Source organism: Panthera pardus, unplaced genomic scaffold (assembly GCF_024362965.1).
Source record: "Panthera pardus isolate Hobbes unplaced genomic scaffold, ASM2436296v1 HiC_scaffold_24, whole genome shotgun sequence".
NCBI classification, from domain to species: domain Eukaryota; kingdom Metazoa; phylum Chordata; class Mammalia; order Carnivora; family Felidae; genus Panthera; species Panthera pardus.
In genome coordinates, this window is record NW_026526810.1 from 124767301 (window position 1) to 124794283 (window position 26983).

The 26983-nt window shown below is 48.0% G+C and overlaps 1 protein-coding gene and 1 non-coding gene across 7 annotated transcripts in view; one reads left to right on the top strand and one right to left on the bottom strand.

Moving 5' to 3' along the window:
* FOXN3 (forkhead box N3) overlaps nt 1-26983 on the bottom strand; it is a 399107-nt gene that overhangs the window by 234320 nt on the left and 137804 nt on the right. Inside the window, exon 1 of one of the 6 annotated variants that reach the window (XM_019461995.2) lies at nt 4576-4669. The exons of the other annotated variants lie outside the window; for them this stretch is intronic. The gene's annotated coding sequence lies outside the window, so the exon portion shown is untranslated. Of the gene's footprint in view, nt 1-4575; nt 4670-26983 lie in introns of those variants that run through there. 6 annotated transcript variants of the gene reach the window in all.
* On the top strand, nt 11569-11672 carry LOC128773147 (U6 spliceosomal RNA). Its single transcript, XR_008417429.1, has one exon. It is a non-coding gene; the product is annotated as a U6 spliceosomal RNA (small nuclear RNA).

Here is a 26983-nt window from a genome sequence, read left to right on the forward strand (position 1 = left end):
ACCAGATGTGGTTATATCTCTTTTTTTTTTTTTTCCAGATCTGATAGAAAAATCTGTGTCCAGCTGAGGCACTCCACGTGGCCAGAATTACTTCTGCTTCTCCTGCCCTTCCAAGGGAGGCTCTGGCAGTCAGAAGCTTGCCCTAGAAAAGGCTGCCAGTCTGTGCTCTTGAACTCCATTTATCTACAGTTGATTGTCGTTATTCGTGCAAGTTGTGTTCTATAAAGTCTCCACAAACAATGAATTAGCAAATACTGAACTATTGCTCCTAGGGGAAACACACGGTCAGGTTCCTGCAAGCTGCGGGTGACTGCATTTTTGTTAACCGATGAGTCTATAACCACAGTTTGCTGTGTTTCCATTTAAAGACACCTTATTTAATATATATAGTTGATTCATTAACATGGAATTCACGGCCAACAGCGCTCTAACTCATGTCTGAACAAAGATTCTCTAACAAGGCTTCTGTATTTTCTCCACAAGGCAATCAGCCTTCATGCACTCAGGAACACTAAACACTTCAGCCCTACGATTAGGTGCCATTTTAAACAGAAAAATCACCAGGGGAAAAGCACAGAAAGCATAGCACAAGATAGACCACAGAACAGATACTTGTTTATGGTATGAGAGCTCAAACAAGAAGTCAGAAGCTGGGAAAGTGCCCACTGGGCCACTCAAATGTTTGGTCATTCTGCCAAAACATCCACAAGTGAGCATAAAAGCACCATGAGCATTTTTTAATTTGGGGGTTACAAATAATTTTTAGCAAGGATGTGGATTTGCAAATATGGAACACATGAATAATGACCAACCATATTTAACAAACACTTAACATGGCACGTATTCGGTGCCAGGCAGTATTCTTAAGGCTTTGCAAATATTGACTCATTTCGGCCTCACATTAACCCTGTGAGGTAGGTACAACTATCATGCCCGTCTTATAAATAAACGAGGAACCTGAGGCACCGAGAGGTTTGGCCACCTGCCCAAGGCCACACAACTGGTAAGTGGTGGGCTGGGATTTGAACCCACACAGTCTGGCTCCAGGGTTTGGAGTTGGGTTCCAGGTAGGAGCCAAGGGAAGCTTCAGATCAATCCGCAGCCTTTGAATTTTTCTTGGAGAATCCCCTGAGGGTCAAGGACATGATGGATAAGAGTGGTGGGGTTCAAGAGAGGAAAAATGGTGAGCAGGAAATAAAGGAGAAGGAAGGGAAGAGGGGCTTTTAAATAGAATGAAAAGGCACTACTTACAAAGAGCCAAAGTGCAGCTTCTATGTCATAATCAATACTGTATGGTGTACCTTTGTAATAAAAAATAAATCAACTAGATGCTGAGCATCAAACAAATTATAAGTGCCCAGAGAGGCAAGGACCCTGTCTTCTACCTCTCTTCTGCTCATAGCATGTGGCATAGCGGTAATCAAAAATATTGATCGCTTAACAGGAAAAAAAAAAAATGCTTCTTTTTATTGTTCTTTCAAGCTGGTATCTAATAACTACACAGATCAGTCAAAGAAAAGTGGCCTCATTGGGGCGCCTGGGTGGCTCAGTCGGTTGAGCGTCATGATCTCACAGTTCGTGGGTTCGAGCCCCACGTCGGGCTCTGGGCTGGCGGCTCCGAGCCTGGAGCCTGCTTCGGATTCCGTGTCTCCCTCTCTTTCTGCCCCCCCCCCCACCCCCGCTCATGCTCTATCTCTCCCTGCCTCTCAAAAATAAAGAAACGTAGAAATTAAAAAAAGAAAAGAAAAAAAATAGAAAAGTAGCATCATCAACCTTTTCCTCCTCCAAAGTTTTCAAGAGCTTTTATTGTTTTCCTGTCTTTACTGAGCACACTGAGTACCACAGTCTCTTGGGTTTCAGTTTCTACGTCCTGCCAAAGGCTTAACCAGGCCAAAAAATAACTTCTCTCATTTTACTTTGTCAGAAGAATGTGAAAGAAGACAATTAATTCCTCTCTCTAAGACCGTCTCTTTCAAACAAAAGCAAAAGCTACAAAGTTGATGACGTCTCTGGGAAACGTTGCGGGGATTAAGATATCACCGATATATTTCCCTGCCGTACAAAATTCTTCTGGGGTGGGGTTAACAACCTTTCAACTTACTGCGACTGCCAAACCTATTCTCTATCGGACAGTGCAGTTCACCGACACTTTCTGTTTTGGAAGCCCCACTCCTTCCCAAAATAACCTCTCATGTGCCTTTAATATTTCGATTCAGGTGCAAGCAACCCGTGCCCGTAAATTGTGAGGCATGAGTACACGTGAGCACTCGGGTCTCATAAGGGGTGGGGGCTGGGAAGGAAGCGGCCAAATGGACTGCTGTCTCTCTGTGGGTGCACCAAAAGCACCCAATGCCTCTGAGCTCAAAGACACGTGACTGTCACTGGCTTCAAAGATTTGGCCCCCAAACAACCAGGCGTCCTTTTTAAGTTGGCATTTCTTCCAGAGAGGAATACTGAACATCTTTCCTACATGCCTCACACAGTGCTAGGCCAGCTGTCTAACAATATGGATCCCGGAAGGGGGTGCTGCCCACGTTGGTGATGGCAGCCATTAGTGCCTGTTGCTCATAGGAAACGTCAAAGGGACCTTGGAACAGAGGCCCAGGCCATTGGCTGAGATCTCCCCGGGCAAGCGTCCATGCACCTTGCGTGCCAGCAGAGGCTACCCGAGGACCAAGGTGGGCATGCCACGGTGTCCCGGACTTCCGGATGGCGTCCAGTCCCAGAGAGTGGATGTCAGGGCTCTCTGAAGGCTGCCCAGGCCAGGTTCAAAGGGAGGGATGAACCTCATGACATCCGTTCCTAAGAAATCCCACCTGCTATTGGCATGCCCGGGCTCTTCCTCACATACCGGCCTCCCAGGCAAGTCTCCAAAGGCATGGGGGGCAGGCAGCTGCAACAGTTTGCTTTCTCTCAATGATCTGGACTAGGAAGACGCTGAGTTGAGGAAGAAGTCATGGCCACTCCCCAGGCTCTGGACCCCCAGATGGCCGTGAGCCCGAAAGGTCATCAAACCACCCCTTTGTAGGAAAAACGTGGTTTGCTTTGGCCCTGGAAATCTGGCCTGGCAGATCTTCTGGAGTCCGTTTCTTCGTCCACACCCACCCACATCATATGGATGCTCCAGTCTGTAAAAATGCAAACCTCCTCGGAAACACGCTTCCCCCTCCAAACTCCGAAGACGACCCCTGGCCAGAAAAGCCTGCCGCCGTGTGAGTGCCCGGCACAGCGACTCCCCAGCTTGCTGCGTCTGAATAACTTGAATATCAAACCCAGCACAAAGGGAATAACACACAGCAGTTGCTGGAAAAAAAAAAAAAAAAAAAAGCTCACTCCATCCACTTCATTCTCTGTGGCAGACGCAACTGAAAGATTTTTATTTTTTTTTTTTTTTTGGTGTTTTAATCCACGAAAAACTTCTCATTTAAGCTTGGGGTGCAAAAGGCATCTGAAATGTGAGAGTCCCTGGACCAGCCCCGGGATAGAAAGGAAAGGTTTCAGTGAAATATAAAAGCAACACAGACCTGAAGGGGAGCGGGCTGCCCGATATGGAGGCAGCCAACTGCCAAACTGTCATTTTGCTCGGCGGCTGAACAGAAGGCTCCAGTAATGACAACCACAAAACGCATTTAAAGTCTGAAAAGGTGACTAATGAGCTCATTCATGCTGGCTATAAATTATTCACTACAACACTGATCCCACTCAAGACAAACAGTAAAGTAAACTTTAAACACAGACATCGCCAGCCTCCAGAGGAGAGCAAGTTACGTCTGTGAAACTTTTCACAATGAGAGGGATACTGGGCTCTCCTTCGTCCATTATCACGTTCATTCTTCTGTTTACTTTTTTTTTTTTTTACTGCCTTTAATCAAGTTTAAGCAGACACAGCTGTTACACATTTATTTCTGTTGAGTTTTTTCTTTCCATTAGTTATTACGAGCAATCATGATGCTCTAAAAATAGCAGCAAATTATATTCTCTAGAAATTGAGGGCTGACCTTAAAATGAAGCCCAGGTCTTCAGAAAGAATATTCACATGCACATGTTGGGTGAGTGACGGCTCTGCACGGCTCTGCACAAAGGCGAGACAAAAGTGCAGAGTATCTCCCACTCCTGGAGAGCTTTTCAGTGTGCTTCCAAACTTCCCTTTGGCTCTGGTGGAAGGGGGGTTGCTTCAAAACCTTACAGCACAGAACCTGCTTCCAGTGGTCACGTTTGGGTGGAGATTTCCGTGAAAACCCACCATTTTCACAGAGTAAGAGTTCTCATTGAGACTTCTCGTTACAGAGAAACTCGGCAACAGGTTTGTTTGAAAACCCACCATGTTGCTGCAGACTCCTCTGTTGAGCTTCCTGTTTAATATTAAATACAGAATTTTAGCTCTTCTGTTTTTCTAGACTGTGCTATATTTGCTACTACTACCACTACGGAAAGCATTATGACTGTGGAGACGTCGTCACATGTTTCTTGAACCTTTTTTTTTTAATCTTAGGGTCTATTTCCAAGACGCAGAGTTAAGAGGTTCAAACCTGCCCTAGTCAACTTTTTAAAAATAGTCCCCAAATAAGTACTTACATTAGCTCTTGGTCAGATCGCTGAACATTCTGTATTTTTAAACTGCTTTGAATGCTTTGAAAAGGAGCCACAGAAAAGCCACAGAAAACACTCATATTCAAATCCCGCCAGATGGAGGTTCTGACTAACCAAAAGTGAAAGCAGAAAGGTCGGAGGCTGAGATGTACCCTGGGCACACCTCGAGATTACAGGAAAAAGTGAATGGTTTGGGGCCTGGGGAATCTTGCATAACGTATGAGAAATAACGCATATAAGGCAAAGGGAGACCGGGGCCTTTGACTTCAACCCCAGACCAAGCCGAGCTCCGCGTCCATTTAAGGAAAATCTTTCACATTGTTTTCAGTTTCTTGCACAAGAACTAAAGGCTGGTCCGGCCATTTCTGTTGTCTGAAATGCAACGCGATTTTTCTTGTAAGTAGAGAAAGGAGTCTTGTAATATTTATAGCAAAGTACTTTGCCACCTACCGACGCAATCTGGTTGGTCTTCACGTGTTCGGCATGTTTTTGCTTAGAAGCCATTCTTTTGGTCCTCTGTGCAAGAGTTCTTGCAGTTTTGTTTTGGTTTTTGTTTTCTGTTTGTTGGTTGGGTTTTTTTTTTAATCAAACAATGTGTAAAAACCCAATTCCAACCAAAGAAATGGAAAAGCCCGACGTGGCATTCCATTGAACACTCGGCTGCCCTCCAGCCCTCCACTAACTCAATTCCTGTCATCTCTCTGTAGAAAGGTGTGGGCAAAATACTGCTTTCAAATCCAGCCACACGTGGGTCCTTCCCTGGTAACGTGTCGGACAGACAGAGATCGCCTCTCCCTTGGTTGGTGGGAAACCCGGCTGGTCCGCCATGCTCTTAGCACCATGGCCCTCCTCTAGCTTCCTGGGGAGGACCGAAGGTAATGGGAACTCTGCCTGGGGATCTTCAAGGCTCCTGCACAACAACAGCCAAAACAATGAACACCAAGTACCCAGCTGGTGCAATCCAAGGAATTATAAGACGTGCATAACAACACCACGCTCCCAGGCGCTTCCGACTCTCCAGGAGCTTTGCCTGCGTGATTTCTTTCTTCCTTCCGCCACCTTTATGAGACAGGTACCGTCACCCTCTTACAGATGAGGTTGCTGAGCTTACAGAAATGAAGGCCATTTGCCGGCGATGCTTGTAGAGCGGGACCGAAAAGGTATGACCCCATGAGTTTCGGGCCCACAGAGCCCACCCTCATAGCCGCTGCATTCTCTAACCTGTTTACGCCACCGATACCTAATTCCCAAGATCGCAGAAATGCAGCGTTATCCGCACGGTCTATACCCTGGGCTGCTTTGTCGGAGAATTTGGGGGATCGTTTGATTTGGGTTTTTCACGCAGCATTTTTCAAATGGGCCACGGACCACGACACTCCTTCTTGTCTTCCCAGGCCCAGCTCCTGATGCTCCCAGAGAACATGGCCACCACTCACTGAACAGACAAACATATCTACAAAAGACCCAGGGCGATGGTCATACACCAGCACTGTGCTCCCACATGAATCGTGAAGCACAACGGTTGCGAAAACAACAGCAACCAATAACTCGTGACGGTGACAACTCCAGGGGCCAGGCCTGAAACTCCAAGTCTATCCCCATGTCCCACTTGGACGGACCCTCAGAAGGCACAAGCACTCTGAAGGTGCCCGTTATGCAACTCATAGACCAATCTACTCTCTCTCTCTCCAGGCCACTCCCTCCCCCTCCCCCAATCCAACAAATGAACCTTGTCTCAATAGCCCACAGCCATCAAGGTCAAGATCTGACAGTGTCACCTCAAGCCAATGCTGCCAGAGCACCATTTCACTAGAAACCATTTCTGAACTCTCTCTGTTGCACTTTGCCCACTAAGTGAGGTAGTTACTGCCTGCCGGTTTAGAAACACCACTGCCCAGCCCACCAGAACTGTCTTCCAAAATCTCAGTTACAGAGGATTAGATCAAGGCACAGATCAACCTCAGGCAACTCTATAAACACATTCGAGAATCAGCAAGCCACAATGAACATACACTGACTGCACTACTCATCAGATTAACTTTTCCCCATGGATCCTGGACAGAAGGGTAACCCACCCCCAATCGAGGCAGCCCCTGTGCCCCCCACAGGTGCTCCAGAATCTTCAGAAAGCCCCACGCACTGGAGATGGGGGCCAGACCGCCTCTCCGGCACCCAAGCCGGAGATCTTCACATCCATGGCATTCCCACAGAGATCTGGGTACCAAGGCCGAGGAGTTCATCCGTCATAAACCGGCCCCGTATGCTTCCTTGCAAGCTTTCCCAGTGCCACGACTGGAAACTTGTCTCAAGACTAGCCAAAGGCTCTGTAAAAAGTGGATGAAGCAGAAAGCTGAGGTCTGTGGTTGCAATCCCGAGAAACCCTCGGCTATGCACAGGGATCTGATCCCACTGCCATTGGGAGTCTCCCTGGCTTCTGCCAACACCAGCTCCCTCTGGATCCAAATTCAATCTCTCTCAGCTTCCTTGTGATACCAGCATCAGAGCAAACCATTACCAGTGATTATGGTAAGAAAAAGAGGCCCCGCACAGACCTCCCCGGATCTCCTGTGAATGAACAACCAAGTTGGGTTTTCTGCGCAAAAGCTACGCTTACCAAGTCAGGGCCGGTTTTTTCGGCCATTTTCTAGGGCTCCTCCCTCCCGTCCTCCATGGCTCATTTTCTAGATCAAAATCGACAACTCATGAGTAGGAAGAAAGTCACTAAGGCTGACTGCCCCGAATTATCATTTAATCTCAACAGAACTATTTATTTAGTAATTGCATTCTTGGCCTGACAGCACTGGCCAGAAAAAGATTTGTTTATTCATTACAAAAACCAATTAATGTAAAGAGGAAATAAAATCTTAAAGGTTACCCTTGGGAAGGACTTTACCAACAGTGTCGGATGAGCCCCTCGTTGAAGGAGGCAAACGAAGCCCAAAGAAGTGAAGTGACTTAGGGCCACATGTCAGAATGCACACTGGTAGTTTCCATGCCAGTGTTCAACAGGGTCCCAAGCTTTCAGTCCTGTGGTGTGTGTGGCCTGACCCCACTGTCGGCTCCAGAGGTGATGGGTGGGCATTAGAGAACGGGAAGGCCCCGCTCGGACCCAGTGCACAGGCCAACACTCTGTCGTTCCGACACTGGAAGTGGCCCTTCTGTCATTTGCAGCCCCAGCAGATACCCGCGCAGAGTTAGAAGCAACTCAGATTTCCCTGTGCGCAGACAGCTCCCCTACAGGAGAGCCTTTAACGTTCCAAACAGATAAAACCGTATTTTGACAAATTTTTGTGGCTGGACCTGATAAGGATCAAAAGATTTGGGGGAAACGTAGGAAATTAAACATTATCACTGAGCTCTTTAAAAAGTATGGTTTAATGGGTAACTGTGGCCGTATTAACAGAATATTACTGCTGAATGAAGAAGTCACGAACAGAGAAAACTGTAGAGAATTCGTTGCTAATGAGGGAGGGCAGTTCTAGTTATAACTTGAGACAAAACCTGACTCCCACTTAGGTCTCGGACCTGGACCCAAAGCTGGGCCCATTCCCAACTCCCGGGGGACAATGTCCCAATTTTCGATCTCCGAGTGTCCGGCTCCAAATCAGAGCCAATGGAGGGGCGATGCCAGTCTCGACGGCTACGTTTATTGAGCAGCTACTAGATGAAGATACTGAGCTGCGTCCTATCTGCTTTGTGTCATCAAATGCCCCCAACAATCAACAGGAGAGAGGCTGATCAGAGTAGACAGTTAGCAAATGATACTGAAGGAGAGACCGTTGCACACACTGAACTCGTGTAAGATTGTATTTCTTGTCAATGAGAACACGTTCTTTAGAAATCCTAAAACTAAAAAATTGAAAAGATGAACGTCAAATATAATAATCCAATGGGCTCTGACTGACATGTTTTGAGGAGAAGGATTTATCCACAGGCACTGAGGCTTAAAGCATTAGCACCCCTCGCTCACACAGCCCCTTCCACGGCCGGAGGGACCCCAGAAAACGGTGAATGAGCACCTTCTTTATTTAAGCTTAATCACTGCACAAAAACACTTAAATGTCCTGAAACCTTATGGCTCCGGTATGAAAGAAACCTGAGAGAGGTTCCCCCACATTTGACTGCAATCCTAAAACCCTACATGGCATTACCAATAACCACTTGCGAAGCAAACAAGCTTTTTTTCCTAATCCATCAAGAATAGAAAACAGGTCCCAACCAACCATGCTAGAGAAGTGCGTGTACTACCTTGCTATTCTCTTGAGGGAAAATGGCATTCCAAAATCACCGCCCTCTGAGGAAGTGATCAAGGAGTCCACAGCCCCAAAAAATGTACAAAAGAAGTCATTTTTTTGTACATTTGTACGCAAACCAACACGAGACAGCTGATTACTAACAATACTGTGCTATTTTTTGGATTTGTGATGTTCGGGACGTCAGTGTTGGGTGTTTTCTTTAAGATTTTAGTTTTTTTAAGTAACCTCTACACCCAACGTGGGGCTCGGACTTACAACCCCGAGATCAAGAGTCACACGCTCTACCAACTGAGCCAGGCACGTGCCCCTGGGATGTCAGCTTTTTAAACACATACTTTTTTAATGTTTTCTTTCATCATTTGAAATACGTGCTCATTCTTAAACCTGGTTTTGTATTTGTAACTTTACATTTTTGTCTCAAAGAGGGCTCCCAAGTTGAAGAGATGGCAGGCCACACAGAACCTGCATCTGCCCCACACACATGCCTACTGGGAGCCGGTCACAGCTTTTCGCAGACCCTCACCCGGCAGCTAGTGGCTCTTTGAGGCAGGTGCTGTTGCCCCCATTTTACAGGTGAGGGATCGGGGCCTCAAGCAGGTGAAAATGACTACCAGAGGTCACCGGCAGAAAAGTGGCACACTTAACCCGGCAGTCTGATCCAAAGGGCCCCTAGGCAGGTGCCATCCTGTCCCTGATGGTTCTGCTCCTTCTTGGCCTGCCCACTCCCGCTGAGACAAGAAAGGGCCACCCTTCTGTGACATGGGTGTGCCTTCCTGGCCTCTGGCTGCAGGAGCTCTCCAGTGCGGCTTGGGAAGAAGGGGCTATGCCACACCCAGCGGGGCAGACAGAGCCCTGTTTTGGTTCCCTGCAGAGCTGAGGGTTTAATCCTTGTCGATGGGGCAGGAGCGATGGGGCAGGAGCGGGGCTCCGCGGTGGGTCACCTTGGGGCCACAACCTCTTGGTCAGTGACCAGCCGTGTCCTTTGAAGGTGTCTGTCTATGGTTCAGGTGATGCTGATGAGGCTGCAGCCAGGCAGGTACGGGGACAGTGGGTCCACGTGTCCGAGCCTCGGTGAGGGCGGGAGGCTGACTGCTTTAGGAAGGGACCCAAGGAGAGAGGACGGAGCGCTGGTCTGACGGCAGGAAAGGGAGCCCTGAACTGAGGGTGGAAGTATAGCTGTGGTCTCAGCTCCCCTTCCTCCCCAACCTGGCTCCTCCTCAAGGTCCCACCCCACCCACCGGCCCCCTCTTCCCTCTCCGTTCAGAACAACTGCATCATCTGCATGATGCTCAGGGTCTGATGAACTTCCCTGCTGACTCAGTTTTGGGTCTGAAGGACCTGGTGCCCCCTGTGAGGCCCTGAACCCTCCACATCAGTCCTCTCTGTGCTCAGGACAGGACCTGCTGGGTTTTGGTACCATTTTATGTTAAAAAAAAAAAAAAGAGAGAGAGAGAGAAAGAAAAAAAGACGAAACTGAGAGCCCCTGGCTGGCTCAGTCGGTGGAGCATGTGACTCTTGATCTTGGGGTCGTGTGTTCAAGCCCCACATTGGGCATAGAGATTACTTTATTTGTTTTCATTCATTCATTAATTTATTTATTTTGAGAGAGAGAGAGCATAAGCAGGGGAGGGGCAGAGCGAGACAGAGAGAGAGAATCCCAGGCAGGCTTTGTGCTAGCAGTGTGGAGCCCCGATGGTTCAGGATGCAATCCCAGGAACCATGAGATCATGACCTGAGCCGACATCAAGAGTCCGAGGCTGAACGCGCTGAGCCACGCAGGTGCCCTGTAGCGATTACCTTTTCAAAAAAGATGTAGCCGCAGGGCAGTGTGCACTTTACCCTCTTGGAGCAGTGAGGAACCCAGGGAAGCAGCAGAAGCCAAGATCTTGGATTTTCCCATTAAAATAGTGTTACTGGTCATTATGTGCCCCCCCCCCCAGGGTCACCACTCTACTCCCCCCACCAGCTTGAGGGTCTATATATGCAAAGTCCCAGAGAGAGAGAGAGAGATGCCCACTTCCCAATCACAGATGGGCTGTGCTAACAAATCTAGAGAACTAAAGTGTCCTGAGAGGGAGGGAGGGGCAGAGGCGGGCAGAGCACTGGAGGCCCCTCCACCTTCCTCACAGGCGAGGCCTCTCCCAAGACCCACCCTGCACACGGAGGTGGGGAGGGGCAGCGTTAGCCCCCCATCCCGAGGTTGGTGTCTCAGCAACAATGGAGGCTAGTTACCCAGGGGACTGTGACCAGCTGATGTTTCCAATGGCGCTCAACATTCACGTCGTCCAGCCTTCCCTTCCAAAATCCCAAGCTCATCAAACCCCTTCCAGGCAGTAATATTTCTCACTGCAAATTAAAATACACGAGCCTTCTGATTTGCTATACCTGTCCCGTGAGCTCAGTTAACAGGTGCACCTTGGGAACCACGTGTGCTCCTCCGGGCTAAGGGCAGTTCATGGAGGTGACATGACACAGGGGCTCGCCTTCACCTCACCCAATAGTGCTGTCAGCCAGAATGACCCCCGGGGACACGGCTACCTTCTGAGCAAGATACACAGGCAGAGTCCACGCCCAGCAGATGGCAAGTGTTGGAAATCTTGGTCGAGGGAGGGATGGAATGAGGGACTGCTCGGTCTGCCCTGGGAAGGGATGCATCCATCAGAAGGGACACACTTGAACTTCTCTGACTGCCATAACATCCATTTAAAAGATGAGAGGCAGTGCTCCCTTTGGCAGCCTACATATAAAATTGGGACAATACAGAGATGATTAGCAAGGTCCTTGTGCAAGGCTGACACACAAATTTGTGAAGCGTTCCAGATTTTTACGTTAACTAACTGGAAGTAAAATAAAAACTAACCAACTAAGTAAATAAATAAAAGACGAGAGCCAGACGGCAGGGTGGGTGAGCACACAGGCCATTTGCAGCCTTTGCCAAGCCATGAGGACTTAGGCAAGTCATTTCACCTCTTAGTGCCTTACTGTCCTCACCTGCAAAATGGAGATGTAATAGGGCCAGCCTCGGAGGGTGGGCAGGGAGGAGGGTTAAATAAACTGACATATGGAAATACCCACAGGTATGCATAGCTCAGGCTGAATTCCATGCAACTGTTTACTACTATTATGTAGAAAAGAAAGAGAATTAGAACAAGAGTTAAGAGCCAACTTAAAGAATTATTTGCTCATTATTTACATTAACTGCCTGAGACCAGCCTGCTTTCTCCTGAGCATAAATTTTAAACCTTTCCTCCACTTCTTTCTCTGCAGTTTAAGCTCTCAGGAAGCCACTGAAATGTTTCCACACTTGCAGTGAACACAGCAAAATGTACCCAGGTGTGGAATCACTATGTTGTATGCTTGAAACGAAGGTAACATTATGTGTCAACTATAGTTCAATTTAGAAAATTTATTTGTTAGTGTTTTTATTTATTTTTGACACAGAGACAGAGCATGAGCAGGGGAGGGGCAGAGAGAGAGGGAGACACAGAATCCGAAGCAGGCTCCAGGCTCCGAGCTGTCAGCACGGAGCCCAGTGCGGGGCTTGAACTCATGGAGTGTGAGATCGTGACCTGAGCTACAGTCGGACGCTCAACCGACTGAGCCACCCAGGTGCCCACAATTTGGAAAATTTTTAAAAAAGAAACCATTGAGGGGTGCCTGGGTGTCTCAGTTGGTTAAGCTCGGTTGGTGGGTTGGAGCCTCACGTCAGGCTCTGTGCTGACAGCTCAGAGCCTGGAGCCTGCTTCTGATTCTGGGTCTCCCTCTCTCTCTCTGTCCCTCCCCCACTCACACTCTGCCTCTCTCTTTCTCTCCCTCTCTCTCTCAAAAATAAATAAACATCTAAAAAAATTTTTACTAAAAAAAAAGAAAGAAACCATTGAAATTGTTTCCTGGAATTTATTAGGAGTTCCTGATAGTTGCCACAGCTCCTTGAAGACCGTGGAAAAACTTTTGTGTTCTTAGTCCCAGATCTCGAGCTGGTTCTATTTTTAAAAAGGGGGGGGTCGATAGTTCTCCCCCTCAGAACATCAGAACTAGAACAAGCTTGCCGACCTTAATGATAAAGCCCTCAAATTCCAGCACTGTTTGTAGGGCACTGCCCTTGAGTATGTGGGTGCCCTTAGGAGGGAGCCATGGAGGTGAACTGAACACTTGAACGGTTAGTTTTTAAACCTGTCTTTCCTGAGGCGACCAGGGAACTCATTGTAATACATCTGTCATAATTAAGACATCACTTGGGGTCCCAGATGTGAGAAATGGGACAGCCTGTGGATTATCGGTGTAAACTTTGGGCATAATGGAACATTCTGGTTGTGTGGGGAGATGATGCAACTCTACAGGGGAGAACACCCCCAGGCTGGTTAGTTCAGGGGGCTAAGTGCCCCAAATGCTGAGTCTCCCCAGTATGCTCCCCTTAGATCAACCCCCACGTTCATGGAATGATCCCCCGTCTACCGCTCATGAGGCAACGGTCTATTGCTTGAACATCCACAACTTCCCAACTTATCCTAACCAGCCAGCCTTCCCAGCCGAGGACATAATCCGCACATTGGCCTATACACGATGGCGGGGCCTGCCCAGGATCCTAAACTTGACTTTTCAGCCCAACGTGAGGAACCCAGAGAGGGGAACCTTCTATAGCGAACCTTCTATAGCAGGGGGTCGGCCAACTACAGCCTGCAGACCAAATCCACTCCACGGTCTCTTTTTGCAACTAAAATTTTTTTGGAACACAGCCACACCCGTTAGGTTACGCACTGCCTACGGCTGCTCTCCCACTACAGGGGCAGAGTTGAACAGTTGCAACAGAAAACCACACGGCCTGCACAGCCTAAAATGTTTACTATCTGGCCCTTTGGAGAAAAAAAAAAAAAGAGGGGATGACAAAAGCCATCAGAATATTTACAGAAGTTCCTGACGGCCTATGAGTCATGGTTTAGAAGGAACAGCGGCCTGCTCAATTAGCAGAAGGAAATGTGGGTTCAAGTACAGGCTCCACCAACAGACTTGGCTTTGTGAGGTCATGCAAATATTCCCCCCCCCCCCGCCCCCCCGCCTTCCATTTCATTCATAGAATAGGATTAGTCATGGGTGGCAAATGCATGACAAATAATAAGCAAATGCCCCCAACATATGCATCTTGAACACAGGACAAGAATTACTATTTGTGATCTGAAGGGTAAGAGGTCCTCTCTGGGTATTGCAGTATTTTGCAGCTGGGACAGGAGGTGCTCCCAGTTAGCCAGCAGCACAGGACATGTTGTTTTGATTGGGTGCTTACGGAGCGCGGTGACCTGAGGCACTGAGCTGGTCCAGCCCCGCAGGGTGACTCCAACCCCAGACAGTTTGTGATAAGGGTGATTCGGGTCGCCCCAGGCTGGGAGACTCAAGGAATGTTTATCTCAGTTTTTAATCTTTTTTTTTTTTCTTTAAGTTTATTTATTTGAGATACTGTGAGCCAGGGAGGGGCGGGGGGGGGGGGGGGGGGGGGAGGACAGTGGATCCGAAGCGGGCTCCACACTGTCAGTGCAGAGCCCGACGCGGGGCTCAAACTCATGAACCGTGAGATGGTGACCTGAGCCGAAATCGAGTCAGATGCTTAATCGACTGAGTCACCCAGGTGCCCCTACTCATTTTTTTTTGAAAACGGCAAGATGTGCATAGTGCCTGAGAGATAGGGTAGGACTTCAGAAAAAGGAAAAGGGAAGGGAGAACTTCCTTTGTTCTTTCCTTCCCTGAGCAGCAAAGCAAATAAATACTGGGTATGTTCAGAGGACCATGGGAGAGACTGGTTCGTCTGGGCAAGAGGATGGTTCATGGGAATTACTGGGAAGATGGCTGGAAAGGTAAAGTTGAAGACAGATTAAGAAGGAACCTGAGAGCTATCTCTCTCTCTCTCTCTCTCTCTCTCTCTCTCTCTCTCTCCCTCAAAATTAATAAATAAACTTAAAAAAAAAAGAACCCGAGTTCAAAACCCACAAGTTTGTATTTTATCCTAGACAAGTGGGAACCACTGAATGTTCTAGGGAAAATAGGAGATGATATCATGAATGTGGTATTTTAGAAACATTAATCTGACCATGATATATAAAATGAATCAGAAGAATCTGAACTACAGAGGAACTGAAATTGAAACACAGGAAACAGTATGTATCATATTGATGGCAACATTGTTTTGATGGGGAAAAGAAACAACTCTTCGTTTTAACTTACCGTTTCCAATCTATGTGTCCCTGGTATCTCCTATATGTCTCATCATTGTTTTTCATACCTACTAAGTAAGCAAAGCTGGAACGAGCGAGGAAAACATTTCAAGAAAAACAGTTCAACCACAAAGGTCAGGTCTCGGTATAAGTTATCAGCCTTTTGTGAGATGTATGTAATCAGGTATAGTAGTTGGCCTTTAATTTCAAATCCCAAGCAGAGGGAAAGATTTTTATAGTTAACATAAGGAGGGTTATATTTTCTCTCTCTCGTGTGTGTGTATGTGAGAGAGAGAGAAAGAGAGAGAAAGAGAGAGAGAGAAACCCCAATTTCCTCACTTATAACCCCCAGGAAAGGCAGCTAAGGGTAGTCTTCCCTGCATCTGGTTTCATTAGAAATAACTGTGCCCATTCTAAGCGTCTGCGGTCCTCACACTTGCCAGCATTCTGCCACTGGATGGGCTGCTGTCCCCTCACACACTGCCCGGGCCTCAGACATCTGTATGCACGGTGACGGTACAGCTGGAGTGGGAGACAGAACGGAGCAGAGGTTGGAGATGCTGCTTCACAGCAGACGGGGGCGGGCTTTCTACCCGCCAGTCTTTTCTACCCGGGAGACCTGCTCAGGTTACCTGCTTTCTGAGCTGAAGGTTCCCACCTGTAAACCAGGGGTGATGAGGGGGCGCCTGGGTGGCCCAGTCAGTCAAGCGTCTGACTCTTGATTTCAGCTCAGGTCATGACCCTGGGGTCATGGGATCGAGACCCCGCATTGGGCTCCACACTGAGCATGCAGCCTGCTTAAGATTCTCTCTCTCTCTCTCTCTCTCTCTCTCTCTCTCTCTCTCTCTCCACCTCTCTCCCTCACTTCTCTCTCTCAAGTATTAATTAATTAACTAATTAAAAGGGAAAGAAATGGGGGTGATGAGTACCCACCTCGGGAGCCTCAACTAGGAAAACTCCCGCAAAATGCTTTGAACACCGTGACTGGGACCGGATAAGTCAGGCTGCCGTCCTTTGCTTTTTGGGGTGCAGTGACATGTGGCTGAGATAATCCAACTCAATCGCAGCTTTTTTTTATTTGCTAGGTGACAGGCACTTCCTTAATTTGATTACCATATGCCTAATACACAGACTCTTTTCCCCCTTGGAGTACATCACCAGATTCCTAGAGGACCAGAGCCCTGGAGACTGAAAGTGCCCAGGGACCGGGGCGTCAGCAGCCTGGCTACAGTGCTGCCTTCTGCGAAAGTTCCCAGCCAGCCCACGCAGCGGCACAAGCCCCCAGTGTCCTCAGAAGAGACAAGAGCCTGGGATCTGCAACCTTGAGTGGGAGACCTCAGCGGCCCCTCCCCCCAAGCTGTTCAGGACTTTTCTCCGACTCACTCAAGAGCCAGAAGCCAGTCTGCTCACTTCTTTTTCTCCATCCTCAAAGTCACATTTAAAAAAAAAAAAAAATTAAATCATAATTGTCACTGTGGAAAACTTGGAAACTAGAAATTAAAAGGGGGGGGGGGGGAGATATGCATGGATATAACCCCATGGCCCAAAGCTTCTTTCTACACCTCTGTTAATTCAGACTGTCTTCCAGGTTTTTCTATTCATACAACAAAAGTGAGATCACACTGTAAATACACTTGGTGCCCCGCATTTTTTTCCTTTTACCCCTTCACAGGGTATGAAATCTGTTTCTACGATAAAACTTTGAGCGTCGGGTGGGCTGAAACCACATTAGCCTCGACGTTGCCCCTTCTGTGTGCCTGGCACATAGTAGGTGCTTAATAAACAATGCGGAAAGGGGTGCCTGGGTGGCTCAGTCGGTTGAGCGTCCGACTTCGGCTCAGGTCATGATCTCGCGGTCTGTGGGTTCGAGCCCCGCGTCGGGCTCTATGCTGACAGCTCGGAGCCTGGAGCCTGCTTCGGATTCTGTGTCTCCCTCTGTCTCTGCCCCTCCCCTGCTCACACGCTGTCTCTCTCTCAAAAATAAATAAAGATTAAAAACAAAAATTTTTTTTTTCAAAATTTTTTTTTAACGTTTATTTATTTTTGAGACAGAGAGAGACAGAGCATGAACAGGGGAGGGTCAGAGAGAGAGAGAGAGGGAGACACAGAATCTGAAACAGGCTCCAGGTTCTGAGCTGTCAGCCCAGAGCCCAACGCGGGGCTTGAACTCACGAACCGCGAGATCATGACCTGAGCCGGTCAGACGCTTAACCGACTGAGCCACCCGGGCGCCCCCAAAATTTTTTTTTTAAATGCGGAAAGAGTGGATGCCTGCACCGCCTTATGTAGGAGAACCAATGGCTCAGCCACTCTCATTCTGTTGGAAACGCACGTCACCTCCAGTGTTCTGCTACTGTGCCCCATATCAGATGCGTAGCCTCTTTCATACGTGGTGCGTGTGGCTCTACGTCCCTATGGCGAATTCCCAAAAGTGTAATCGCGGGGTCAGAGTACTCACATTGTACGGCCTTGGATCCCTACTGCCAAGTGGCTCTCCTCCTGTGATCTTATATCCTCCCCCTGTGATCTAGGAGATGGAAAAGCGTGAACTTCCTCCATGGAGCGAGTGCATGACTTAAGAGGAAATTGTAGAATCCCTCAGTAGGTGTCTCCATGAGGAATTAAGGGCCGCACTGGAAGCTCATTTGATATCTCGCAACCCCACACAGTACAGAGCATCTTCTTGAACTTTGATCAGTCTCCTTCTAACATCGTCTCTGTTGAAAACTACCACGTAGTGCCGAATTTGGAGAAGTACCAACTAACTCCCTGCCGTCTCTATCTTCCAGAGTAGGAAACACCCCCCCATCTCCCAGGACGCAGCATAAAACCCAATCTTTCCATATAAACAGTGACCCACACCAAATCTGTGTCTCTGGCACCAAGTCTGTTTTGCTTGACTTGTCTATAAATATCTACAGTTAAAAGTAAAAGTCCATAGCGGTTTCCAAATGTTCCAAATGTCTTTTTTTTTCATACACGCATGCATTAAAGATATACTGTTAACCTCAAAAAAACACACTTTTAGAAAAAGTTTTGCTCTTCCTAACATAAATCATCAAAATAGGGGTGTCTGGGGGGCTCAGTCAGTTAAGCGTCCGACTTCGGTTCAGGTCATGATCTCACAGTTCGTGAGTTCAAGCCCTACGTCTGGCTCCGTGCTCACTGCTTGCTCAGAGCCTGGAGGCTGCTTCGGATTCTGTGTCTCCCTCTCTCTCTGTCCCTCCTCCACTCGCATTCTGTCTCTCTCTCTCTCTCAAAAAATACATAAACATTAAAAAAATTAAAAACAAATAAATCAGCAAACACTATCCCAAATGAGTATGTCTATCAGAGTATTTTATTTGATTATTCCTCCCCCCCACCCGCCCCTGCCCCCGCCCCGCCCTGTAGGTCAAGGAAGTCATTTGTGAAAATGAAAACAGCTGTGTAGATCCTGATCCAGAAAGCCCCAAGCTCCCACTCTACGTGGCTAGCGTCCATTTGGAACCCAGCAGAAGCAAGCATCAACCTCCTCGCAGCCCTAAGTGCTGTATCCCAAGGCACATAAGAAACTCTGGATTCAAATCCCACCTCTGTCCCAGAATCAATTACTGTGTCAACATAACCTTCTGTGTCCTTGCTTCTCCATGTTCAAAATGGGTTTTTTTTTTGTTTTCCTGCAATGTTCTGTGTTTCACATGAACATGACAAAGACCTGAAGCATAAGCATCGTTTGCATGTTCCGAGAGGCAAAGCACCTCTCCAAATTCAGTGTATTTCTTTGTCATGACTTCTGTTTTGTTAACAGTCGGACACATCACTTCTATCCGAATCTTCCCCACCCCTTGGTTTCTAACGGCAATGTTATCAGCATATCTCCTAACCTTTGGAATCACCTGTGATTGAAAAAAAATCCATATGGCTCTTCACCATCAACTAATACTAAGCTGCTCTTTGCCTTATAACCGTTTTTATAAACACACACACACACACACACACACACACAAGAAGTTAGTCCAAACACTTTTCTTTGACTCAAAATAAACCACAGGCCTCCCGGACTGAACAGATAAAAATCTCAAAGCTCATGTTCACATCCATCCATGAGAGAAAGGTAATAGTTCAACATGTCACACAACAAGTCAATCAGAGGACTGAGAAATAAACACAGAAGTTCTGAAGTCCATGTTTCCAGTTTCCCTGTGATATGAACAAGACAGAATTTATGTGAGAAGAAAATGCCAAGGTGACATTTAGAATTACCATGTTTTGGGGGCGGGGAGGGGGTGCGGGAGGCCGACTTATAGGACCTTTTGCATTCTCTTTTGGAGCCGTGACCTTGCCAGATCTACAGCCCCATACGCATACGGGGTCCAGCCAAGTCACCACGGGGATCCGATAGCCTTGCCCATGGACTTCTGCCTCCCTCAGCAACTTAAAGGGAGTTTGCTGCTTGAGGAGATGGGCTCGTGGGGAGAATCAGAAAGCCAGCTCTCTCAAGAAACCCAGTCGGCCTAAAAGTCAGACTTCTTGAGTTAAGAGGAATGGACTATGGGGGAAGGGGCTGGAAGTGGGGCCCAGCAAGGGGACAGAACAGAGGGCTAACATGAGGGTACCCCGGCCACTACAGGCACAATGGCCACGTCCCCTTATTCCTAAGCCACGGACAGTGTCAGGGTCTGCTTGCTGCACAGGGGCAGAGCCACTGGGCCCGGTCTACTCCAGAGGAGCCCTCCTGCAGCCCGTGACACCCCCCCACTGTTGCACCTGCTGAGCCAGGGGATGGCAGGAGAGGAGTGCCCGCTCCCACCTATGGGAGCTCCCGGACTGACCCAGCTCTAGCCCTTTTCATGGCATCTTCACATTCTCCCAACCTCCACAGAGTTGCTTCTAGACCAGGACTTCATGAGATGTGTTCTGCAGAATGTATTATTTTACTGAGCCCCTGATATCACAGCTTCATGGAGGAGTGGACCAGGCCGAGAGCGTTATGAGTAATTATGCCTCTAGTATTGTGTTCGCTGAGGTGCAGATCTGTAAAGGTCTCCTGTGACCCACAGCTGCCCATCTACACCTTCTCTCCCAGGTGTTTGGAGCCCGTGGCCCCAAAGGCAGGATTCCCTTCTCCCATTCATTCTCCTTCCTCCTCCTCCTTCTCCTTGGTGAACACCCTGTGTTGCAACCTCCTCAATTCCCTGGAGCCCTAACCAATCCACCATAAGTCTACCCTGAAACTCTGTCCCCTTGAATGAACCCTGGAACCACTCTGGACTTCAGCATCTTTTTCTGACAGAGAGGGGCAGGAGCGGCTCTTCTCCAAAGTTCTTTCCGGCAAAGAAAATAAATATTCTATATTTTATCTTCTTAAAACTTTGTGCCCTGTGCCTTTGACAGAAATAACTCTCCAGGCTTGCCTGTTAAAGGAATCTGGAACATTCAGCACGCCAGAAAAGTCCCCCAGGTCTAGCCTTTTCTTCCTTGGTATGTATGGGACATTGCATGGCCTGGAGGCAACATTGGTTTAAAGAGGGAGGTCTCAGCCTTCCAACTGGCACTCGGGTGCTCTGGATGAATCCTAAGGTCTTTTTCAGAGTGACGAGCCCAGGATTTTCCAAGTACAAAGCTCAAGCTGATGAACACAGGCCCAGACTGCAGGAGAGAAAAGCCATTGTTGATTGAACACCCCAAAACAGATACGGACTTTACAAACGGTGGCTCTCTGGTTGATGTCAGTGCCAGGGTGCTGACGTCATCCAGAGAAGGGCAGGGTGAGTCAGCCAGTTCTCCACCATCAGCCCAACCCCGGGAAGCATCCCACGGCGCCCGGATGCTGTCAGGTAAGACGAAGACCATCTGGTAACGTGAGGTTCTGAATACCCCACCTGGCTGTCGGGAAATGGAATTCCACAGATCAGGACCCTAATCCTAAGAATGACCACTGACCGCCCGCGTCCTGCCCCTCGGCTGACAGTTCTGGAAACGGAGCCTCTGGGCCATGTTACCATTTAGCAAGGCTCTCCCTGAGCTGGCCTTTGGATTGCTACGTCTTGGGTTCACCGCGTTCCCTGTCAGGGATGTGTCACCATGCAGATGGCAGTCTGAGAACAGGCCAGGGTGTATGGGATGCTGCCACGTCTCTGTGTTCATTCTGCAGAATTACCGTAGCTCCAGGGTGACAGTCCCACAAGTAAAATCTTCATCGCCGCCGCCTGCCTGTCTTAACACTTCAGAGTCACTTTTTTTATTTTTGAGCGTATTCACTCGCTACCCGTCTGAAAAAATTGCGAAGGCTCGTGTGTGTGTGCGCGCGCGCGCGCACGTGTTATATGGTTTACATCAAAAGAGCTTTTAAAAACCACAAAGTGTATCTTTGGAAGTCGTCACTCAGGTATGGGTGGTTGGGGACTACAGAGTTTCTGAAATCGTTTGGATTCCAGAAACCACTCTAAGCACACCTCTTGCCTCGTCTCCCTCTCAGCACACTGAATCCACTTGATACAAAAGGGAGGACTGTTCTGACGGAGTGATTTCAGAGAGCGAGAAGGAGCCACACCTTAAAAGCCCCTACCTGAAGCTGATGACTTACCCACTATTGCCAAGTATCTAAAATCGGGTGCCCTAGTTCATACTACTGTGTAAGTGACTAACCTCAAGGTCATTCCCTGGAACGAGGCTGGAGAGAAGCAGGGATCCATGTGTCCCCCCAAGAGGTAGAAAGGTGTGTTATGGGGGCGTGTCCTAAGGGGCAGGGAGGAAGAAAGGCAAAAGGAACAGACTGAGAGCACCCAGAACAAGGAGGCCATTGCACTATTTTTTTCTAGACGTGACCCTGCTTCTTCTTCATTTGTTTGTAAAAAGAGGGGCGTCCCATGACAGTGACCTTCCAAGGAAGAATAACTCATCCACTCTTGGCTTAACTGGTGTCCGAGCAGAGCCACTGTGGAGAGGCTCCTTGGCCAAACCCATCTCTATCTCCCGGCATTCCTGGGGGAGAGCGGAATGAGCACAGCTGAGACCATCAGGGCCATCACGGAAGCAGCACTAATACGGACACAGGGGGTGCCGGCTCATTCTCCCCAGCCAGGTGTCCAGGCTGGCGAGGCCATCTGGGTTAGGAAATGTGTGCTCTAAAGCCTGCTGGGGGAAGCCCGTTTTGATGGGGAGCTAAAAACCAGCCAGCTTCAAGAAGTCTCTTCAGCCCTGGCGCCCATCAAGGTGCGGGGCCTTGGAAATGGACTATTTCCCCTTATGAACAGCCCTGAGAACACGAATGCGTCCACGTTCAACAGCCTGTGGGCCAGGGGCCAGTGAACAAGTCAGCTCCAACGGGAAACACAGGAAAAAAGACTGGGAAGAAACTAGATTTTGGTTTCAGGTTTCCAAAAACCTAAAGATATAAAGCAAAAATGAAACCCTTTTAAGAAATGCCCATCTAAACTGTAACCACTATACCTTTAAAATTCTTTGTATACTGATGAAAGCGGTAACAAACGTGAAAAATGAACGTAAATTGTGCCAAATGATGACACGGTCTCTTTGAAAAAAGGTAGCTCCAAAATTTGAAAGATCGGTGAAAACCCACTGTGGGTGAAGATGTCAAGAAAGAGACATTCTCGTTCAGTGTTGATGGGGGTGTTAGTGAGTCCTGTCATTTTTGGAGGGATACTTAGCAATATTTATTAAAGCTGAAACGCACATTGGCTTTGACCCCACAAATTTCATTGCAGGGATTCACTGTCTAGAAATGCACAATTGTGCAAAAATATGCATGTACAAGAATTCTTTCAGCATCACTGGCAATAGAGGAAAACTGGAAAGAACTCCACGTCCATCAAAAAGGGATCGATTGGTCAATCCTAGTGCATTTGTATAAGGGAAACCTGCAGGTGTGTGTGTGTTTTTTTAATAGGTTCCATGCCCAACGTGGGGCTTGAAACTCACAACCTCGAGATCAAGAGTCACGACTCCACCGACTGAGCCAACCAGGCGCCCCAAAACTTGCAGCTTTTAAAAGAAACAAGGAAACCGAGGTGCTTACGAGAATAGATGCTCGGAGAGAATAGCGCAGTGCAAACTGAAGACCAAGCCTATTTTTTGTAAGATAGTAGAAGATATGTTAATATATGCACACAAAAAATCTTTGATGGGTGGATCACTAGGGACTTGAAACTTTCCATGATAGCATTTCTAAGTTTGTTAGGATTTCGTGTTCTTATTTTTTAACATTGAACAATAACTTGTAATCAGAATTGGAAAAGTGAATGCCCACATCTTCACATTTAACTATCTCTCACGCTGTCTTTGCCCCTCATGCTGGAGGGGCATTAAGAACTGTGTTTCTTAGAGCTTCTAGAGAATAGTGGCTACGGGCTAGGTCTTCTCATCTCTGCCATTCCATGGTAAATGGCTCAAACTTACAACTCTTCAAATACCTTCACATTAAAGTTACTTTGTGCTTGAGAAGCGGCCAGTGTCATAGACAATGCAGGGCTGTGAGCTGGGAGTGTCGCTCCCACAAATTTTCTTCCCATGTTCCAGTTTTGTCATCTGTAAGATTAAGGGTTGAGGGCACCTGGGTGGCTCAGTTGGTTAAGCATACGACTTCAGATGAGGTCACAACCTCACTGTTCGTGAGTTCGAGCCCCGTGTCGGGTTCTGTGCTGACAGCTCAGAGCCCGGAGCCTGCTTCGGATTCTGTGTCTCCCTCTCTCTCTGCCCCTCCCTCACTCATGCTTGCACTCTCTCGCTTTCTCTCTCGTGTGCAAAAATAAATAAACGTTAAAAAAATTTAAAAAAAAAATAAAATAAGATTAAGGGCTTGAAGAGAATCATCTCTTATATTCTTTCATATAAAGACCTTGGCCGCTCCCTGACCAGACCCTCCACGAAAGGGATACCCAGCGGGCATTTGCTAAAATACGAGACAGAGACAGGGCCTGAATTCAGGACACCATGGGAAAAGGAACAACTGAGAAAAGTCTTAACCGGCATCATCTGGAGTTAGTGTAGAGTCAGCCAAAGGAAAAGAGCAAAAAGGCTTTATTGCCCTGGGAGAAAAGCACATTTTTGAGGTTCTCCACTAGAGAACTGAATGTTTGGAAATACGTAGGGATGGTTTGGGCTGTCACAATAATGGAGAGAAGGCGGAAGCGACCAGCATTTAGCGGGTGGGGCAGAGGTGCTAAACTTGCCACAGGGACCAGGACAGCCGCCCATTAGTCCCATCCACGCAGCCCTCGGATTAACACTGACGACTGCTGGCCCACCAGCCATCAGCTTCCGTACCTGTCCAAAGGCCTGGTGCCAGGGGCCAGCGCTAGGTGCTGGGGGAGGTGAGGGGCAAAGGAAAACGAGGTGGCAAGACGGCCAAGATACCAGCCACACGGCCCACCCTCTGCACGCTCCTCTACCCCCCAAAGTGGTCATTCTGGATCTTCTACTCTAATTGTAGAAGATTTAACACACTGATAAATACTTAACACTCCCTTTAACACACACTGATAAATACTTAAAACTCCTTGGAGGATACATCTCTATAGTTACATGCCTGACTAAATCCTAACTATAAAAGAAGATTTGGGCCCGGTAGGTCCAAGGCCTTCGTATTAGGTCTTGGAGCCCATTCTCCCTCTTGCCAAGTTTAAGGCCACCATTGTCTGCTGTAAGCTCCGAGAAACAAAGACCTCACGTGCCACTTTTCCTATGGCATTCCTAGCACCAAGAACAAGGGCTGGCACATAGTAGGTGCTCAGTTAAAAAAATTTTAATGAATAAGTGAACAAATGAGGTAGTGGGAAAGGCACAGTTTTAGGAGGCAGTCAGGATGGGTTAGCTATTTATAAGCCATATGGTCCTTGGCAACTCACTTGGCCTTCACGAGCCTCCTCTTCTGGGGAGAACAGCAACTACCACCTTCCAGGGCTTTGGGGAAGACGGGGGTAATATACAGAAGACGTCTAGCATGTCTGGATCATAGCAGCTTCTCAGAAAATGGGAACTAATTGTACACTATTATTAACAACACCATTATTGGTGCCCCCAGGTGGCTCAGTCGGTTAAGCACCCGGCTCTTGATTTTGACTCAGGTTGCGATCTCACGGTTCATGGGATCGAGCCCCATGTTGGGCTCAGCACTGACAGTGCGGAGCCTGCTTGGGATTCTCTCCTCTCTCTCTCTCTCTCTCTCTCTCTCTCTCTCTCTCTCTCTCCTTTTCTCTCCTTTCTCTCTGCCCCTCCCCTGCTCTCTCTCTCTCTCAAAACAAATAAACTTAAAAAAAAAAAAAAACCTTTAAAAAAATAACACCATTATTAATAACTCCAACTCCTACCACAGCTCGCATCCGTTACGATCGTAACTACAAAAGTTACACAATTCAGTTCAACTGGCCCTTTAGGAGCTACCGGTTAATAACCAACATCAGCTAGAGCCTCTTCTTTAAAGCACAATGTTTCCCCTTTCACCTTCCAAGCAACTGTTGCTCAGAACAGTATCAGCTACTCCATTGTTTCCAGACATCGATAAAGGGCCCGCCCGTAAAGATGCGTGCAGCAGAAAAACAGGAAGACCAGTCAGGGAGAACCAGCAAGTCTGTGGGCAGTTCTGGCTCAGTCCCAGCCCCAGCAGTCAAGGTGTCATTCCGATTAGACCTCCAGACGCCTGAGCCTGTTCACCAAGGCAAATCCACAGGGCACAGTGGCTGCAAGCATGGAATCTGGAGCCAGAGGCTGAGCTCCAGACCCTGGTTCTCCACTCTTATTTGTATAACCTCAGGCAAGTTGCTTAACCACTTGAAACCTCAGTCTTGTCGTCTGGAAAATGGGAACAAATATTAGCTTAGCGCCTACTTGGGGAAAGGGGGAAGGAAGCAGAAGACTGTACTTCCGTTGGCTTTGTGGAAAATCACAGAAATCAATCAGCCCATCGGGAGAGACCCCACCAGAACTTCTTCCCACGGAGACTACCTTTCCCACATTCTTTCATTTTTGTTCCTTGACACAATCAGCTTGAATCCTCTCTGAGGTACGGAGGAAGAATTAGCTAGTGACGCGGAACAGAAGCAGAGTGCTGGACACAGAGTAGGTCTTCAATAAATATTTGCTGAGTGACTGCCTGAAGGGTGGATTCATACATTGAAAGGCTGACAGTCCATTGAGCTTGTTTGACCCAACAAACTAAGTACGGACTAAGGTAAAGTGACGCTCGTGGCATTTTTGAAACCGAGGCCTGGAATTTGTGTTCATGGAAATTGCTGTTAGGGTTGCCTTCTCTTTCAGTTGGGACACACCTCAGCTGGAAAGTACGGGGCATTTAACTGTGGGCAGATAATCCAGAGAGGGTCTGAGACATTTATCCACCAGAGCACATCCCGCGATGCCCCCTTAGGTATAAGAATTTGTGCCATAAAAATTAACAAGCCCACGTGAGCTCCACAGAGGCCAGCCCTCACTCGTCATGTTCATTGCCCGATCGTGTGGGCCTACAGGGTGCACCAGACAGTAAGTGCTCAATAAATGCAGGTTTAATGAACAATTACATGGACCAAAAAAATAAATAAATAAAAATGAATGAAGACACAGAATAATCAAAAGGGGGGACAGTTATTGCAGAGTCTCGATCAGAACTGAAGTTTTCGGAAGCCCCGTCCTGGAGCCTCGGCTGCTTGTCTAGACAGCTTGTAGAAGGGGCGGGAGACGCGGGTACAGAGAACCGGGGGAGAGGGAGATCTGGGAGAAGTGAGAAGTGGACGCAGGTGAGTTTGTAGGGGGACGTGAAGCTCAATCAGGACATCTGTCGTGCTTGCACGAACACTACTCTCACTCTGAGAGTGACCAGGATATCTGGAGGAAGGGGTGGAGCCTTGGAACATCAGATCAGACACCTATAGCCCCTATTGCTTCCACAAGCTGGGCTCTCAAGGCTGTTCCTCTTTCAGAAACACCCACTGTTTTCTA